This window comes from Balaenoptera musculus, chromosome 17 (genome assembly GCF_009873245.2).
Source record: "Balaenoptera musculus isolate JJ_BM4_2016_0621 chromosome 17, mBalMus1.pri.v3, whole genome shotgun sequence".
NCBI lineage: Eukaryota > Metazoa > Chordata > Mammalia > Artiodactyla > Balaenopteridae > Balaenoptera > Balaenoptera musculus.
In genome coordinates, this window is record NC_045801.1 from 32,759,582 (window position 1) to 32,779,015 (window position 19,434).

The 19,434-nt window shown below is 35.9% G+C and overlaps 1 protein-coding gene across 2 annotated transcripts in view; it reads left to right on the plus strand.

Moving 5' to 3' along the window:
- LRP12 (LDL receptor related protein 12) overlaps window positions 1-19,434 on the plus strand; it is an 84,939-nt gene that overhangs the window by 43,572 nt on the left and 21,933 nt on the right. The gene's annotated exons all lie outside the window — the stretch shown is intronic.

A 19,434-nucleotide genomic window follows, 5' to 3' on the forward strand; every position in this document is an offset into this window, starting at 1 on the left:
AGAATGATTGGATAAAGTATTCTTTTTTATATATTTTTTTCTTTAGAACTTTTCATGGTTCGGAATTTTAAATCTGCTTTCATTTATAGAATAGAGAAAGGAGAAAAGACAAATGGTATTTTTGTAAATCTAATAATATGTGAAAATCATTATGAAATTATATCATAGAAACTGCAAGTAATATAATTGTATATATGAGACAATAGAAAGGCTATTTTAATGTTCTTTTAAAAAATGTCTAAATTAAATGCCTCATGTTCTTTGTTAAATGTCTAAATTTGTAAAATAGCTAATGTATTGCTCATCTACTACATAGAATGAAACATTTTTTTAGATCAGATTGATTTATACACATTGAACAAATATATTTGATTTTTAATATGTATCCACTTTAATTTTACTTGAATTACTTGAATTTTACTCTATAATCTATATTTATTTGAGTCAGAATAATTCTAGATGTAATAACCTATAATGGAAAAGAATCTGAAAAAGAATAGATATGTACATATGTACACATGTATAACTGAATCGCTTTGCTGGATACCTGAAACTAACACAACATTGTATATCAACTATACTTCAATTTTTTTAAAAAAGTGTAATTCTAGATATAATTTGATTATGTCCTCATTACTCTTGATTACTTCCAAGTCAGTTTTTTACTTGTTTTCACAAATTCTGTTTATGCATTATAAAAGTTTCATTAAACGTTTAGAAAAATTGGAAAAAGAGCAAAAAGATTACGAAAATCACCCATTAACCCTGCATTCTTAGTCTAATTAATAATATTATAATTTACTTCATTTGTACTTTTTCTGTGCATACCTTAAAGATAATTGTATATGTATTTGGATTGTAACTAATTTTATCTCCTGCCTTTTCTATTTAGCATTTTATAGAATATATTTTTTTCATAGTTATTTTAATGCCTGTATAAAATTTCCATCCTGTGGCTATATTGTAATGTTCTTAAACATATCAATGGATTCTTTTCCAATGGGTTCTCCCTAGTCTGGATCATGTTGCAAGGAACATATTAATATATATTTAGCCCTTTTTTAATTTCTGAGATTGTTTCTTTAGCATAGATTTCTAGAATTGGAATTACTGTATCAAAGGTCATAAATAATTTAGTGACTCTAGAAACCTTTTGTCAGATTGCCTTCAAAAAGGATTGTACTGATCTACACAGCTATCTGCAAGGTATGAGAGCACTTACACTGCATATAATCATGTTTTTCTGGTTTAACTTTTTTCTTACTATGTTTCTATTAAAGTCCCAACCTTTTATTTTCCCCAAACTGTTCAGAAATGTAACTGTTTACTTCTCTTTTTGATTCATGGCCTGGAGTTGGGACATTGCAAAGAATAAAAGAATAGGATTGGCTTTCTTTTATGGTTAGGCAAAAACTACCCTGAAATTTAAAAAAGATTTTCTGGTTGCTAGTAGGAACAGATGTTGGGGCATGTGCTTTCTCGACTAGAAAGTTTTTATGTATGAAGTTTAACACGTTATTCCCAATTCACCAGTGATACAGCTGCTAAATGTTCGTACCTCATAACATCTGTAGCTAAAAGCTCTACCTGAGCTTAGCCTTATCTTGGGTCTACTTTACATTTGACTTCAAATCTTGTCAGGCAAGGCTGAAACTTCTGAGTGTGGAGAAAGAGAGTTATCTGCTTGGGAAGTTTCTTTCTTAATCCTTGTTCATATTAACTGAATTAGCAGAGTATAGAAAATAGTAGTTAGGCGTTGTTCTTCCTATGTTCTGTCAGAATTTTTATTTCATCAAAATCATCACCCTTTCTTGCTTTTGTATTTTTTCATTTTATAGTTCCTATTCTAATACTCAAAGGCCTAGCACACTGCTGGTCCTATAAGCCTTTTTAAACTAATAATTTAGTTGTGGCCTTTTAAAGTAGGAGATATTATTTTCTAAATTGCAATAGTTTGCTTACAGATTGTTTAGCAACATTTTACGGAAGTGTGGAGCACTGTAGTAAAATGGCTTTTGTTTTAACCACAGTTAAATAATAATACGGTATTTTGAAGTTTCTGTGGAAGAACATCTAGTCTGGTAATACTTTTATTATCCTAGAATTTTCAGATCTTCCAAACAAAAAGTCTGAAAGGAAATGAAGCTTAAACTATAATTATTTGATAGCAGTTTCCAGCTTTTTTTTAAATATAGAAAAATTGCATGAATAGAGCAGCAGGTGCAAGTGGCCCTTTGTACCTTTCCTGTTATTTTAATATTATTTTCAATTATTCAGTTAAATACCTGGACCTCTTGCTAAACTTACGAAAAAGAATTTCACCAATTCTTTTGACCAATACAGTGTCTTTTATCCATGTTTCAAACGGAGAGAAGAAAAAGAAAGCTTATATATTTTAGGGTTTTTAGGATTTTAGAATATAAAAATAGAACTTAGTGTGAACCAAGAAACTGTCCTTCAAATGAAGAAAGTGAGTGGAGAATACAAGACAGAGTACAGTTTTTTTAAAAACCAACAACACATTAGTTTAGGAAACTATTAATTTTTAAAGGCATTGCCTGCCTTCAGAGTTTATTTTTGAGACACTTCAGCTTTTGGAGTAGAGCATTGCCTGTAAGTTTCAGAAAAGAAAGTAATGGTAGTATTATATAGTACTATAGTATATAGTATTATAATGTTTATTAAATTATATATACTTTTACATGTAATATATGCTATATAATTAAATATTGTTTATAACATTTTATTATACAATAATATATTTTATGTGAAACATTTACATAGTCATAACATTTCATATGTTGTCACATATTTACTGAACAATTACATATTTATAGCAAGATTGTTATATCTTAGAATTGTATATTACTATAATAAACAATAAATAAACTCAACAGCAGAACATTAAATGTACCAGTACCATAGACAGAACAGGTTGTAATGTGACAGAAGTGTGCGCTGCTTAGATGGTAGAAGTGAAGTTTATCTGCTCAAGTGAGTGGGCCAGATCCATTGAAGGTAAAAAACAAGTTGCATTCAAACATTTGACATTTTCTTTTCCATTCTTTAACTTTGAGAATAAACCTTTTTTTACTTTGAGAATAATTCTTCAGTGTGAGATCATGTTACTTTTTTGTACTTTTGCTAAGGCATGGATTTAAAGATACTATGCATCTATTGTGCAAAAGCCAGTCACTTAGCAGGTAAGCAAACTGGATTTTGGTTTTCAAGTTGACTAACAGACCAATACAAGTTAGGGGGTGATTTGATCTTAAGCTGCAGTGATAGAAATACAGTATCCAGAACAAAGTCCATCATAGTTCTTTACTCCTCCCTAACAGAGTCTGATATTAGGTTTGTTTCTGGGTATCACTCTTGACAGAAGACACCAAGATTGGAACACTCTCAGAAGAAGATGTGAGTATACTAAAAACTATATCAAGGCTGATAGAAATGACTTAGAAAATTGTGAACTCCAAGGCCAATTTATCTTTGCTCATGTGCTGATTCTGCCTTACCTCTTCTATGTTTCCAGCAAGAATCACAGTAAACTTCAGAAATTAATAGTTTTTCCCATTCAGGAAATAGAAGTCGTAGTTTGCTTAGCATTTCATTCAGCTGGAGTGCTTAAATTTAGAAAATGGAGGTAACATATCAATCGTTTTTATGCTCTTCCAGGAAAAAAATTGCCCTTTTATGTCCTTTTAAAAAAAGATATAAAAGGTTGAATCTTCTGGATTCATTTTATCTTATGCTTTGCTAGCAAAATTGAAAATTATTCTTGCCCTTAGAAGTTTTAGGATAAAGCTAGTTAGCTAGTTCCATTAAGAGTACTCTTCTGATCTTATTCATATTGTGCTGTGACCCTATTAGAACTAAAAAAACTGTGTTTTCTATTTTTCCTTCTATCTTTTTCCATATTTTGTACCTATCTTGACTTTTTAAAATATATATTATTTTACTGCCATCTAGCCTCTGATTATTATTTGTTTGTTCTGGACATTAGTGAGCTTTAAGAAACAAGGAATTACCTGCCTTGAATAGAGTTGATGACCAAGTGAATATTTTGGTCCTTAAAAAAATCACTAAAAATAATAGGAATAAAAATATCGCTGTGTTCATTCTTAAGTATCTGTACTAATACAGAGGAATGAATATCCATTTAACATTCATTCTGGATATAGGATTTCCTGGATATAGGATATCCTGCTTGCCATAGAAATGTATGATTTCTGGAAATAAGTCTGAAAGTAATGAAAGAGTCTCCAGAGTGTGCGTTATAAATTAATATAAAGTTTTCTGCTTGCACTGATTCTTAACTTTTTATTTATTTATTTATTTATTTTTAACATCTTTATTGGAGTATAATTGCTTTACAGTGGTGTGTTAGTTTCTGCTGTATAACAAAGTGAATCAGCTATACATATACATACATCCCCATATCTCCTCCCTCTTGCGTCTCCCTCCCACCCTCCCTATCCTACCTCTCTAGGTGGACACAAAGCACCAAGCTGATCTCCCTGTGCTATGCGGCTGCTTCCTACTAGCTATCTATTTTACATTTGGTAGTGTATATATGTCCATGCCACTCTCTCACTTCATCCCAGCTTACCCTTCCCTCTCCCCACGTCCTCAAGTCCATTCTCTATGTCTGCATCTTTATTCCTGTCCTGCCCCTAGGTTCTTCAGAACCTTTTTTTTTTTTTTTTTAGATTCCATATGTATGTGTTAGCATATGGTATTTGTTTTTCTCTTTCTGACTTACTTCACTATGTATGACAGATTCCATCCACCTCACTACAAATAACTCAATTTCGTTTCTTTTTAGGGCTGAGTAATATTCCATTGTATATATGTGCCACATCTTCTTTATCCATTCATCTGTCAATGGACACTTACATTGCTTCCATGTCCTGGCTATTGTAAATAGAGCTGCAGTGAACATTGTGGTACATGACTCTTTTTGAATTACGGTTTTCTTAAGGTATATGCCCAGTAGTGGGATTGCTGGGTCGTATGGTAGTTCTATTTTTAGTTTTTTGAAGAACCTCCATACTCTTCTCCATAGGGGCTGTATCAATTTACATTCCCACCAACAGTGCAAGAGGATTCCCTTTTCTCCACACCCTCTCGAGCATTTATTGTTTGTAGATTTTTTGATGATGGCCATTCTGACTGGTGTGAGGTAATACCTCATTGTAGTTTTGATTTGCATTCTCTAATGATTAGTGATGTTGAGCATTCTTTCATGTGTTTGTTGGCAATCTGTATATCTTCTTTGGAGAAATACAAAGACCTTCTTTGGAGGTCTTCTGCCCAGTTTTGGATTGGGTTGTTTGTTTTTTTGATATTGAGCTGCATGAGCTGCTTGTATATTTTGGAGATTAATTCTTTGTCACTTGCTTCGTTTGCAAATATTTTCTCCCATTCTGAGGGTTGTCTTTTCGCCTCCTTTATGCTTTCCTTTGCTGTGCAAAAGCTTTTAAGTTTCATTAGGTCCCATTTGTTTATTTTTGTTTTTATTTCCATTTCTCTAGGAGGTGGGTCAAAAAGGATCTTGCTGTGATTTATGTTATAGAGTGTTCTGCCTATGTTTTCCGCTAAGAGTTTTATAGTGCCTGGCCTGACATTTAGGTCTTTAATCCATTTTGAGTTTATTTTTGTGTATGGTGTTAGGGAGTGTTCTAATTTCATTCTTTTACATGTAGCTGTCCAGTTTTCCCAGCACCACTTATTGAAGAGGCTGTCTTTTCTCCATTGTATCTTCTTGCCTCCTTTATCAAAGATAAGGTGACCGTATGTGCGTGGGTTTATCTTTGGGCTTTCTGTCCTCTTCCATTGATCTATATTTCTGTTTTTGTGCCAGTACCATATTGTCTTCATTACTGTAGCTTTGTAGTGTAGTCTGAAGTCAGAGAGCCTGATTCCTCCAATTCCGTTTTTCTTTCTCAGGATTGCTTTGGCTTTCAGGGTCTTTCGTGTTTCCATACAAAATGTGAAATTTTTTGTTCTAGTTCTGTGAAAAATGCCATTGGTAGTTTGATAGGGATTGCAATGAATCTGTAGATTGTTTTGGGTAGTATAGTGATTTTCACAGTGTTGATTCTTCCAATCCAAGAACATGGATCTCTCCATCTGTTTGTATCATCTTTAATTTCTTTCATCAGTGTCTTATAGTTTTCTGCATACAGGTATTTTGTCTCCTTAGGTACGTTTATACCTAGGTATTTTATTTTTGTTACAGTGGTAAATGGGAGTGTTTCCTTAATTTCTCTTTCAGATTTTTCGTCATTAGTGTATAGGAATGCAAGAGATTTCTGTGCATTAATTTTGTATCCTTCAACTTTACCAAATTCATTGATTAGATCTACTAGTTTTCTGGTAGCATCTTCAGGGTTCTCTATGTATAGTATCATGTCATCTGCAAACAGTGACAGTTTTACTTCTTCTTTTCCAATTTGGATTCCTTTTATTTCTTTTTCTTCTCTGATTGCTGTGGCTAAAACTTCCAACACTATGTTGCATAATAGTGGTGAGAGTGGGCAACCTTGTCTTGTTCCTGGTCTTAGTGGAAATGGTTTCAGTTTTTCACCACTGAGAACGATGCTGGCTGTGGGTTTCTCATATATGGCCTTTATTATGTTGAGGTAAGTTCCCTCTATGCCTACTTTCTGGAGGGTTTTTATCATATATGGGTGTTGAATATTGTCGAAAGATTTTTCTGCATCTTTTGAGATGACGATATGGTTTTTCTCCTTCAATTTGTTAACATGGTTTATCACATTGATTGATTTGCGTATATTGAAGAATCCTTGCATTCCTGGGATAAACCCCACTTGATCATGGTGTGTGATCCTTTTAATGTGCTGTTGAATTCTGTTTGCTAGTATTTTGTTGAGGATTTTTGCATCCATGTTCATCAGTGATATTGGCCTGTACTTTTCTTTTTTTGTGGCATCTTTGTCTGGTTTTGGTATCAGGATGATGATGGCCTCATAGAACGAGTTTGGGAGTGTTCCCCCTCTGCTATATTTTGGAAGAGTTTGAGAAGGATAGGAGTTAGCTCTTCTCGAAGTGTTTGATAGAATTGGCCTGTGAAGCCATCTGGTCCTAGGCTTTTGTTTGTTGGAAGATTTTTAATCACAGTTTCAGTTTCAGTGCTTGTGATTGGTCTGTTTATATTTTCTATTTCTTCCTCGTTCAGTCTCGGAAGGTTGTGCTTTTCTAAGAATTTGTCCATTTCTTCCAGGTTGTCCATTTTATTGGCATAGAGTTGCTTGTAGTAATCTCTCGTGATCGTTTGTATTTCTGCATTGTAAATTGTTACTTCTCCTTTTTCATTTCTAATTCTATTGATTGGAGTCTTCTCCCTTTTTTTCTTGATGAGTCTGGCTAATGGTTTATCAATTTTGTTTAACTTCTCAAAGAACCAGCTTTTAGTTTTATTGATCTTTGCTATCGTTTCCTTCATTTCTTTTTCATTTATTTCTGATCTGATCTTTATGATTTCTTTCCTTCTGCTAACTTTGGGGTTTTTAAAATTCTTTTTTCTCTAATTGCTTTTAGTGTAAGAGTAGGTTGTTTATTTGAGATGTGTCTTGTTTCTTGAGGTAGGATTGTATTGCTATAAACTTCCCTCTTAGAACTGCTTTTGCTGCATCCCATAGTTTTGGGGTTGTCGTGTTTTCATTGTCATTTGTTTCTACTATTTTTTGATTTCCTCTTTGATTTCTTCAATGATCTCTTGGTTATTTAGTAGTGTATTGTTTAGCCTCCATGTGTTTGTATTTTTTAGTTTTTTTCCTGTAATTGATATCTAATCTAATAACGTTGTGGTCAGAAAAGATACTTGATACGATTTCAGTTTTCTTTAATTTACCAAGGCTTGATTTGTGACCCAAGATATGATCTATCCTGGAGAATGTTCCATGAGCACTTGAGAAGAAAGTGTAATCTGCTGTTTTTGGATGGAATGTCCTATAAATATCAATTAAGTCCATCTTGTTTAATGTATCATTTAAAGCTTGTGTGTCCTTATTTATTTTCATTTTGGATGATCTGTCCATTGGTGAAAGTGGGGTGTTAAACTCCCCTACTATGATTGTGTTACTGTTGATTTCCCTTTTTATCGCTGTTAGCATTTGCCTTATGTATTGAGGTGCTCCTATGTTGGGTGCATAAATATTTACAATTGTTATATCTTCTTCTTGGATTGATCCCTTGATCATTAGGTAGTGTCCTTCTTTGTCTCTTGTAATAGTCTTTATTTTAAAGTCTGTTTTGTCTTATATGAGAATTGCTACTCCAGCTTTCTTTTGATTTCCATTTGCATGGAATATCTTTTTCCATCCCCTCACTTTCAGTCCGTATGTGTCCCTAGGTCTGAAGTGGGTCTCCTGTAGACAGCATATGTACGGGTCTTGTTTTTGTATCCATTCAGCCAGTCTGTGTCTTTTGGTTGGAGCATTTAATCCATTTACATTTAAGGTAGTTATCAATATGTATGTTCCTATTATCATTTTCTTAATTGTTTTGGGTTTGTTATTGTAAGTCTTTTCCTCCTCTAGTTTTTCCTGCCTAGAGAAGTTCCTTTAGCATTTGTTGTAGAGCTGGTTTGGTGGTGCTGAATTCTCTTAGCTTTTGCTTGTCTGTAAAGGTTTTAATTTCTCCGTCAAATCTGAATGAGATCCTTGCTGGGTAGAGTAATCTTGGTTGTAGGTTCTTCCCTTTCATTACTTTAAAATATGTCCTGCCACTCCCTCTGGCTTGCAGAGTTTCTGCTGAAAGATCAGCTGTTAACCTTATGGGGATTCCCTTTTATGTTAATTGTTGCTTTCCCTTGCAGTTTTTAATATTTTTTCTGTGTATTTAATTTTTTATAGTTTGATTAATATGTGTCTTGGCGTGTTTCTCTTTGGATTTATCCTGTATGGGACTCTGCGCTTCCTGGAGTTGATTGACTATTTCCTTTCCCGTATTAGGGAAGTTTTCAACTATAATCTCTTCAAATATTTTCTCAGTCCCTTTTTTTTTCTCTTCTTCTTCTGGGACCCCTATAATTCAAATGTTGGTGCGTTTAATGTTGTCCCAGAGGTCTCTGAGATTGTCCTCAATTCTTTTCATTCTTTTTTCTTTATTCTGCTCTGCGGTAGTTATTTCCACTATTTTATCTTCCAGGTCACTTATCTGTTCTTCTGCCTCAGTTCTTCTGCTATTGATTCCTTCTAGAGAATTTTAAATTTCATTTATTGTGTTGTTCATCCTTTTTTGTTTGCTCTTTAGTTCTAGGTCCTTGTGAAACGTTTCTTGTATTTTCTCCATTCTGTTTCCAAGATTTTGGATCATCTTTACTATCATTACTCTGAATTCTTTTTCAGGTAGACCACCTATTTCCTCTTCATTTGTTTGGTCCAGTCGGTTTTTACCTTGCTCCTTCATCTGCTGTGTATTTCTCTGACTTCTCATTTTGCTTAACTTACTGTGTTTGGGGTCTCTGTTTCACAGGCTGCAGGTTCGTAATTCCTGTTGTTTTTGGTGTCTGCTCCCAGTGGGTAAGGTTGGTTCAGTGGGTTGTGTAGGCTTCCTGGTGGAGGGGACTGGTGCCTGTGTTCTGGTGTATGAGGCTGGATCTTGTCTTTCTGGTGGGCAGGTCCACGTCCGGTGGTGTGTTTTTGGGTGTCTGTGTCCTTATTATGATTTTAGGCAGCCTCTCTGCTAATGGGTGGGTTTGTGTTCCTGTCTTGCTAGTTGTTTGGCATAGGGTGTCCAGCACTGTATCTTGCTGTTCATTGAGTGGAGCTAGGTCTTAGCGTTGCAATAGAGATCTCTGGGAGAGGTTTCACTGTTTGATATTACGTGGGGCTGGGAGGTCTCTGGTGGACCAATGTCCTGAACTTGGCTCTCCCACCTCAGAGGCTCAGGCCTGATACCTGGCCAGAGCACCAAGACCTTGTCAGCTACACAGCTCAGAAGAAAAGGGAGAAAAAGAAAGAAAGAAAGAAAGAAAGAGATAGAGAGAAGGAGGGAGGGAGGGAGGGAGGGAGGGAGGAAAAGAAAGAAAGAATAAAATAAAGTTATTAAAATAGAAAAAAATTAGTAAAAATAAAAAAGTAACAAAAAAAAGAGAGAGAAAGAAGAGAGCAACCAAGCCAAAAGCAAATCCACCAATGATAATAAGCGCTAAAAACTATACTAAAAAAAAAAAAACAAAAACGGACAGTCAGAACCCTAGGACAAATGGCAAAAGCAAAGCTATACAGACAAAATCACACAAAGAAGTATACACATACACACTCAGAAAAAGAGAAAAAGGAAGAAAAATACATATATATATATATATATATATAATTAAGAAGAAGAGAGCCACCAAATCAATAAACAAATCTACCAATGATAATAAGCTCTAGATACTAAACTAAGATAAACATAAAACCAGAAACAAATTAGATGCAGAAAGCAAACCCCAAGTCTACAGTTGCTCCCAAAGTCCACCGCCTCAATTTTGGGACGATTCATTGTCTATTCAGGTATTCCACAGATGCAGGTACATCAAGTTGATTGTGGAGATTTAATCCACTGCTCCTGAGGCTCTGGGAGAGATTTCCCTTTCTCTTTGTTCGCACAGCTCCTGGGGTTCAGCTTTGGATTTGGCCCCGCCTCTGCGTGTAGGTAGCCTGAGGGCGTCTGTTCTTCGCTCAGACAGGGTGGGGTTAAAGGAGCAGCTGATTCGGTGGCTCTGGCTCACTCAGGCTGGGGGGAGGGAGGGGTACAGAATGCGGGGTGAGCCTGCGGAGCAGAGGCCAGTGTGACATTGCAACAGCCTGAGTGCCGTTTGTTCTCCCGGGGAAGTTGTTCCAGGATCACGGGACCCTGGCCGTGGCGGGCTGCACAGGCTCCTGGGAGGGGAGGTGTGGATAGTGACCTGTGCTTGCACACAGGCTTCTTGGTGGCTGCAACAGCAGCCTTAGCATCTCATGCCCGTCTCTGGGGTCCACGATGATAGCTGTGGCTTGCACCCATCTCTGGAGCCTATTTAGGCAGTGCTCTGAATCCCCTCTCTTTGCGCGCCGCGAAACAATGGTCTCTTGCCTCTTAAGCAGGTCCAGACTTTTTCCCGGACTCCCTCCCGGCTAGCTGTGGCACACTAGCCCCCTTCAGGCTGTGTTCACGCCGCCAACCCCAGTTCTCTCCCTGGGATCTGACCTCCGAAGCCAGAGCCTCAGCTCCCAACCCCCACCCGTCCCAGCGGGTGAGCAGACAAGCCTCTCGGGCTGGAGAGTGCTGGTCGGCAGCGATCCTCTGTGCAGGAATCTCTCTGCTTTGCCTTCTGCACCCCTGTTGCTGTGCTCTCCTCCGTGGCTCCAAAGCTTCCCCCCCGCCACCCCCCGTCTCCACCAGTGAAGGGCCTTCCTAGTGTGTGGAAACTTTTCCTCCTTCACAGCTCCCTCCCAGAGGTGCAGGTCCCGTCCCTATTCTTTTGTCTCTCTTTTTCCTTTTTTCTTTTGCCCTACCCAGGTACGTGGGGAGTTTCTTGCCTTTTGGGAGGTCTGAGGTCTTCTGCCAGCGTTCAGTAGGTTTCAGTAGGAGTTGTTCCACATGTAGATGTAGTTTTGATGTGTTTGTGGGGAGGAAGGTGATCTCCACATCTTACTCCTCCACCATCTTGAAGGTGCCCCCTGATTCTTACCTTTTAAATGATAATTAAAAGCTTTCTCATCTTAGACTAGTAAATATTGCTGTTAGAGTGCTACTACTTATTTCCCTAAAAAGAAAAGTTCAGTTTGCTGACTTCTTGAAAAAGTTAGAATGAAATTTGGAGTAATTCTCAGGGATAGTATCACATCCAACCTCTGTCTCCTTCCGGCTCAGTCCATCCTTAGTGTGTTGACTGTTCTGACATTTCCATTATGACAGCTCAGGTATTAAAGGAGTCTGGACAACAAGGGTCAAAGAAATCAAGATGCTAAGTGTGAGCAACAAACTCAGTCAAGTTGCAAGAAGGGGATTTTCAAACTGAAGGAGTTTCTTCCTGGCCAGGACTTCTTTGGTTTCCTGTTGAGTGGCAGGGCTGAGCTGTGTCATACGGGGTACAGCCGGCCAAAGGACCACTCTTGTACTTCCACATCATTCATCTTGCAGATTCTGATACTCACTTGGTAACTTGCCCTGTATTGTCAGTGACCCATGGCCTTCATACTAGTATGCTTGCTTTGTAAACTCTGACCCATCTGTCCAGTATTAAGCATCTTTAAGAACACAACCCCTTTTCACTAATCACCCAGCCTTCTCTACTTTCCTCTTCTCTGTTTCTCTTTCCTTTGAAATAGCTCCCTCAGCATTCACTGCATGCCCTTATTGCTTCTATTCTGCCCCATTCCCTAATCAGCTAACCTATAGTTAATGTATATATATGTGCGTTTTATTATTAAAGGAAGTTCTAGAATCCTGTTTACAAAGTCATTTTTTTAATTCCAAAGAGACTAAGGAGCAGTTTCCTCCTGCCTGCAGGCCCCATATAGATTTGTAGCAAATAGGAATCAGTCTTTATAAGCTTTAAATCTAAGTATACCCTCTTTCTCTGTGTTATCATTGATCCTATACCTTTTCTCTCCACATTAATATAGGACCAAGACATTTTTTACCAAAACAGACCGTTTTTATCTTTATTGAAATTCTATGGAGGCAGCTTTCCACCCACCCCCTGATAACTATTCCAGGTGTCATAGGGAGCTCCCTAGTGGGCAGTAGTGTGTCTTAGTGGTTAAGAGTGCAGTTCTGAAGCCTGCTGCCTGGGTTCCAATCCCAGCTGTGACACTTACTTTTTCTGACCTTAAGAAAATAACTTAACTTCTCTGTGCCTCCATTTTTTCCTCATTGGTTAAATAGGGCTAATAATAGTAAGAATTAAATGCGAAAAGACACAAGAAAAGGAAGTACCTGATAGGCAGTAACATTATCATCAGCCATGGGACCCACAGACCTGACCACACGTGCCTCACTTTGAGTATACTCATGGGCCTTGAACTTGTGAACCATAAGCTTCTGACTTGCAACAAAAATCTCATCTTCAGCACTGTGCACCATACTTAGCCATAAGTTTTCAAACTGGTGCCCTTCTCCTAATTTAACAGTGGGCCAGTTGGTATCTGCTTTCCATACTAATCATCTAACTATATATTTTAATTTTCCCATGTCTCGGTGCCTTTTATTGCTTACATAGGCACAGCATTTTCCATTTATGGCTTGATTCACTTATTACCCTCAGAATCATTCGTACTCTCATCCCATATGGCTGTTCAACAGTCACCATTTGCTTACTAATTTTTTATTTTGAAAATGGTATTTTATTAATGTCATTTATTTCTGTTGGAATCAAACCCTTCTTATTCATATTTTCAACATGTGGAATTGCTTTTGTATTTAACAGCCAAAATGGAGTTAGTATTTATAAAACACTCTATACTCTGAAAAACGAGATGGCCAAATGATAGTGACCACTGTTGACTATAAATGCTGTCCTTCGCTGTGAACAGGGTGAGCATGCTTTTGTTTCATGCTGAAACTTTCATAAAGTAAAATTTTACAAGTAGAGGAGCTTCTGTATTTGCTTCTTAGCTGATCTCTTTGCCTCACCAGTTTCCCTTCCCACAGGTTACAGTACAGCAAAGTAATCTTTACAGAATATTTGTATCATATCACTTCTTTTAGCAGTAGCCTATCTTGCCTTAACTAGTATCTATAGAATTGAGTCATTAAGTTCTTCTAATTTGGAATGTGCTCTTTTTACTTCTTTTCAATGAAAGAAATACTATGTTAATAGTTGAGTAAACTTGACTTACATAATGCAGGCCCAAATGTAGGCCTTTTTTTTTTTCTGTTTAATAATACCCCATGCCCTATGATACATTGCTTTAAATTACTTTATGCATTATATCATTGAGGATCATATTGTCTTGTATGCTCTCATACCTGTTTATATTTTATATGTTTCTTGGATTCAGTTAATAAGCATAAATCATTTTTACAAAACTTCAGTGCCTATGAGAGCATTAATTTTCTTCATGCTCCTGTTTTGTACTTTTCGTATTGTATCTTATGTACTTAAGGTGGTCAGTAAACATAGCTGATTTTTACTTATATTTCAGTTTTGTGGTTTGTTAAAACCAAAGGCACAAAGACTGCAGGTCGCTTTTAGTCATAAAATGCCAACAACCCTTGTCAGTTTTGAAAAGAAATCCAATTCTTCATCTGTGGAACAGGAAATTGTACTTTTTCTTTTAAAAGTAGCTCATTTCTAACCATAAATTTCCTTGCATGCCTCTTTTTTTCAAGCTTTAAAAACCATGAAATCTCAAATTGAAGGGCAGTTTGACGTTACTTTGAAGTTACCCTCTTCTCTCCCATGTGGCCTCTAAAGTAGAGGTTGTTTGAACAGTTTATATTTTTTAAATGGTTGCTTTAAAGATAATAGGTATGGTGTACTAATCTAGTTTTAAAACCATAGTTATTTGCTTTTCTGTGGGATTATTGAACTAGTATCAGAATAAACATGAAGTCTTGAGTGTTTCTCAATCAGTTTTGTCCTGTTTTCTAAACTATATAGTGAGATCTTTGTGTTTTAAACCCGGAAATTATCAAAATCTCATTAAGAACTCCATCAGAGAATCTCTACCTATTTATTCTTCAGTTAATTCTCCTTTTCTTAATTGAGAACATACATGATAAATTTAAAACTGTATATATTTAGTTTAGCCTTTTAGTGCATTTTAACCAGTAGCATTGTAATAATGCCATTTTCTTTTATTTTTCATTCCAAATATCCTGTACACTAGATTCACTACAAATGAAATAGGCTTTTGGGGACTAATCAGATAACCTAATCACTGCATTCTCCTGTGAAGAAGTCTCTATCCAAGTTGAAAGTTGCTACCTTTTTTGAATGAATGTTTAGAACCCTTTTAATTTGGGAGCTTCTGTTTCTGGAGTTATGGGAAATTTATCAAAAGTAGAGTTACATATCATCATCATCATCCAAAATACATGAGCATTTGTTTATATCGAAAGATACTGACTAAAGTAAATTAAATAGTTTTTTTTGGTAGATATTTGTGTTCTGAGAACAAAAAGTTGATACTGGTTATTAAGAGATATATTAAGAAAGCAAAATGAGCAAAGACTAAAATACAATCATTCCTGCCATAATGCCATGTGTGTGTTCCTGGAAAATCTCACATTCTGCAAAAGTGAACACTAAACTAACAGGGCTTATGAGAAAGGTAGTGTTGGTACAGATTGCTTCCAGCTGTATAACTTTTTAAGTTTAGCGCTACCAAGTAAAATATCGATCCAAGTGGCAGCACAGATATCTTCTGACATTTACACCTAGACCCAGTCCGTACTTTGCAGCCATGTACTCTGGAGTTCATACTTCCTCCGTGAAGATATTTGCTTCTAGTGGAGACCAGTTTAATCAAAACTAAAAACATAATTCGGAGACACCCTTCATCAATTAAGGTGTTTTGTTTTATTTTATTTTGATAGTGGGGAAAGGTGTTCACATCTCCGTCTATACTTGCAGCCTCCCAAGATAGCTTAATATAAAGGAAAGTCAAGTAATTCTTTAAACCAGTAAAAGTAACCACGTCTTGCTGTAAAGGAAGGTGCTTCTGTAGGGGTTTTCTCCTGCCCCTGGTTACTTCAAGTCATTAATATGCTGGGAATAAGATCTTTCACAACTTTGCATTATAGTGACAAGATTCCTCTATTTGCCAATTACATATAAACTAACTCTATTGAAGAAATAACCAGACAGTAGCTATTGATAAAATAACTATGTGTAAACAGTAGAGAAGATAGGGCTAGAATAAATGGAGGTAAGAGAAGGTCAGGTTTGGTACATCCTAAAGTGGAGTATAGTCAAAATCTAGAAAGATGAGGTTAAAACTAGCAGAACCAAATAAAAATTTTCTTTAGAGCAAAAAGAAATTCATTCCATAAAGCAGTGTTTTGTGAGTATGTATCCCAACCCATGTCAGATAACCAGTTAATTGTGGCATAATTTCCCATTCTTTCAAGAGTGTAATGGTGCCCAGCACATATTAAACGAACAGTTACTGCCCTCTTTCCCATTTAGCCTGAACACTGCCTTAGTAATCATCTCAGTACCTCATTCCAGGCATTACTGCCAACCTATCTGATTTGGCATATCTTGTGACGTTATTTATTAACAACTTGCCGTAATCGAAGCAGTGTGCTAATTCCTTTACCAAAATAATTGTATTTAATTCTTGCAGCACTCTGTGTGGTAGGCAGTTTTTTGAGGAAGTGGATGCTTAAGTATTATCAAACTGATTGCAATAATAAGTCACCTCAAATCCTTTATGTAAAAGGGTATAATATGAAATGAATAATAGTATAAATATAACAAAATAAGAAAACAGTGAAATTACAGTTGATGGTAGATACTTAAGCTGAAGTGTTATTATAAGTTGGGAATGGGAAATCATTATAAGATACTGAAATAATGGAAAAATAGAGGACTCAGAAAGCCAGTTGGAAGATTGAGACAGATGTATAGGAAATAAAGCAAGCCTTGATTTAAGAGGTGGTGAAGGCAGCCTCAGGTTCTGACTTTGAGATTTCTAGTTTTATTTGCTGTGAGCTTTATTTCCTATGCTTAAAAAGTCCTTGAGATTGCTTGTGGTATTCTTAAAGTAAGTTTCCTTTTTACTTGAATTAGGTGAAATGACTATTCCTTTTGCCAAATATGATGCCTAAGATAATAACGGTTCAGAATATAGAATAAAGAGAAGGATTTGAGAAACACACAGTTCTGATCATGTTGAATTTGAGGTTGGAATGTCCAGTGGGCCCTTGATTATGCAAAATCTCTGGGTTAAAGATTTTTAAACTCATGAACTATAGATCATAGTGGAAATGTAGGAGTGAATGAGATCTTCCATAGAGAGTGAGAAGAGTAGAAGGCTTGGGCATGAACCATGAACACCAATATATCAGGAGCTGGCTGAGGAAGAAGGATCTAGTGCTAGAGAACTAACACTGAATAGTCTGAGTTAGAAGAACCAGAAGAGTGATGTCAGCAAAGTCAAGGTAGTACAGTATCAAGAGGAAAAAAATCACTGTCAGGTGCTCTGGAGAGATCAGGTACCATTGGGAGTGAGGGTACATTTGATTTGGTGGTGAGCTCCGTGATGACCTTTGCTTGCTAACACAGTTCTTAAGGGGTAAAGGTAAGAATTGGAAGTGTGATCTCAGTGGGTCAAAGAGAAAATGCAAAGTGATGAAATACGAAAAAAATGTATCAGTGCATCCTGATAAGTATCAGAAATATAGTGGAAATATATTATGATGATGAGGGGGGCCATAATTTAGGGCTGAAATAGACCTTAGAGATATCCAAACAGCAACTCCTTATTTTAACACATGAGGAAACCAAGTCTTAAAAAGGTTTAGTAGTTTATACTGTGGCAAAGCTAATAGTGGCAGATAGAACAGATGGCATCTAGGTCTTCTGATTCCAAATCTACCAGTATATATAGGCGAACTCTAAGCTCAAAAGGGGGGGAATTTTTTCATGATTTCTAATGTTTATCACACTGTTTGAGCATTTGGATTTATTCTTTCTCATATATAAAAGGGAATAAGTTATGCTTCTGCTAGAGTATATTAATCTACATGCCCAATGTATTAATATTGTACGTATAAAAATGTTGATAAAAAACCACTGGCTGGATCTAAAACAAAATGCCAAACTCAGTCATGTTGCAAAATTTAAGCAAAATACGTATTCATAACCCATTAAGAGAAAATAATTTTGTTTTTGATTGGGGAGAATCATTAATATTTATAAATAATGTTATAAAAGTACTAAGTGAATTAGAAATGTAAGATACTGAATCTTAAAATAACCACTCTTATTTACGAGTAGTATGTCTTATCCTTTGGCAATTGTGTGAAAATAAAGTATTCACAACAGTATTTTTGAGCATCCATACCAGATCATCATTTCTTTAGTCTTTGGTATAAGAGCACCACCTATGGGTTTCTCAGATGTTTGGGGAAAGAAATTTTAAGCAAAACCTAATAAAATTATTTCTAGTTTTCCCCTATAATTAGTCTCTCCATCTCCATTTATTTAAAGGTTAAGAGTTGTTTGCTTTGTCATAGATTATTCCTACCCAGTGTTTGGATGTGTCTCACTGCTGTTAGATCAGCTAATAAGTATTTCAGTACTTATATGCCATTTACAGTGTTATACTTGTAAGTTAAACACAGTTTAACTCAAAATTGTATTATTCTCTTTAATGTAAATGAATCTTTTAATGAAAATGAACAGTTTTCTACATCCTGGGGGAGAGATGATAATAGTTTTTGCCAGTTTATTTGTATGTTTGTATCTTCATGAACTTAAGAATTTGTTCAGTATGCTGCTACAAAATGCTTTGGCAAGAGGAGGTAAAGAAAGAAAAAAGGTCTTATGAATGATTTAGGGCATCTTTTCATTAATTATTGTGATAATAACTCATTAGAACAAGGTTGGAAGCAAAACTCTGGCACTTCAGTGTTAATAAGCCCAAAATTGAATCACATTTGGATAAATTTAGTCTTTTCCTAAAGTATCAAATTACACTGTTTTGTAAGGGAATTTTTACTCTTAATGAAATTTAACGAAAAAAAAATTGGAAGCTTTGTGTGTGGGCAATAAGATGTATGCTAGGCTCTTGATATATTATATCCTTGTGTTTTATGCCATGAATCTCTGTGTTTGAAAAGTGATTAAAATCAAGATCCCTTTGGCAGTATACCCTAATTCCAGGCTAGACGCATTTTAGGCATGAACCTGCAGAGGTTTAAAACCTCGATTGCGTGTTTTTTTTCAGGGAATGGGTAATTCTATAGAAATAAGTATTGACTCTTTGAGCAATATAGCTTGCTTTTATTTTGATTTTGATTATGGATACAAACTTTGTAAAATTACTTCCTAGCATAATTACCCTAAGTTGAGCAGACTGTAACCTCTATTACACACACACAGACACACACACACACAATGGTCATTTTGGCAGCTGCTCTCCCCACTTCTAATTTGCTCCTTCTAATCCGCTCTTACTTTAAAAATAAGCTAATCCAGTTTGTCAAAATTGTATCAGATAAGAGGTTCCAAGATTTTACATTTTCCTGAAGGTTTAAACATTCATTGCATTTTCTTGTAACCAGTGACTCTTTTATAAATTAAGGGAGAATAAATTGTCAGATTATCAGCTGAATTCTGGATTGGTAAAATGTGAACTGTGAGAGTTCAAGATAATGAAAGGAGAATAATACAGGGAAAGTGTTGGTAGTAGTTTGAATTTATTCTCTATCCTAAAATATTTAGATATCTAACCACATCATGCTACTTTAATCACTGACTAT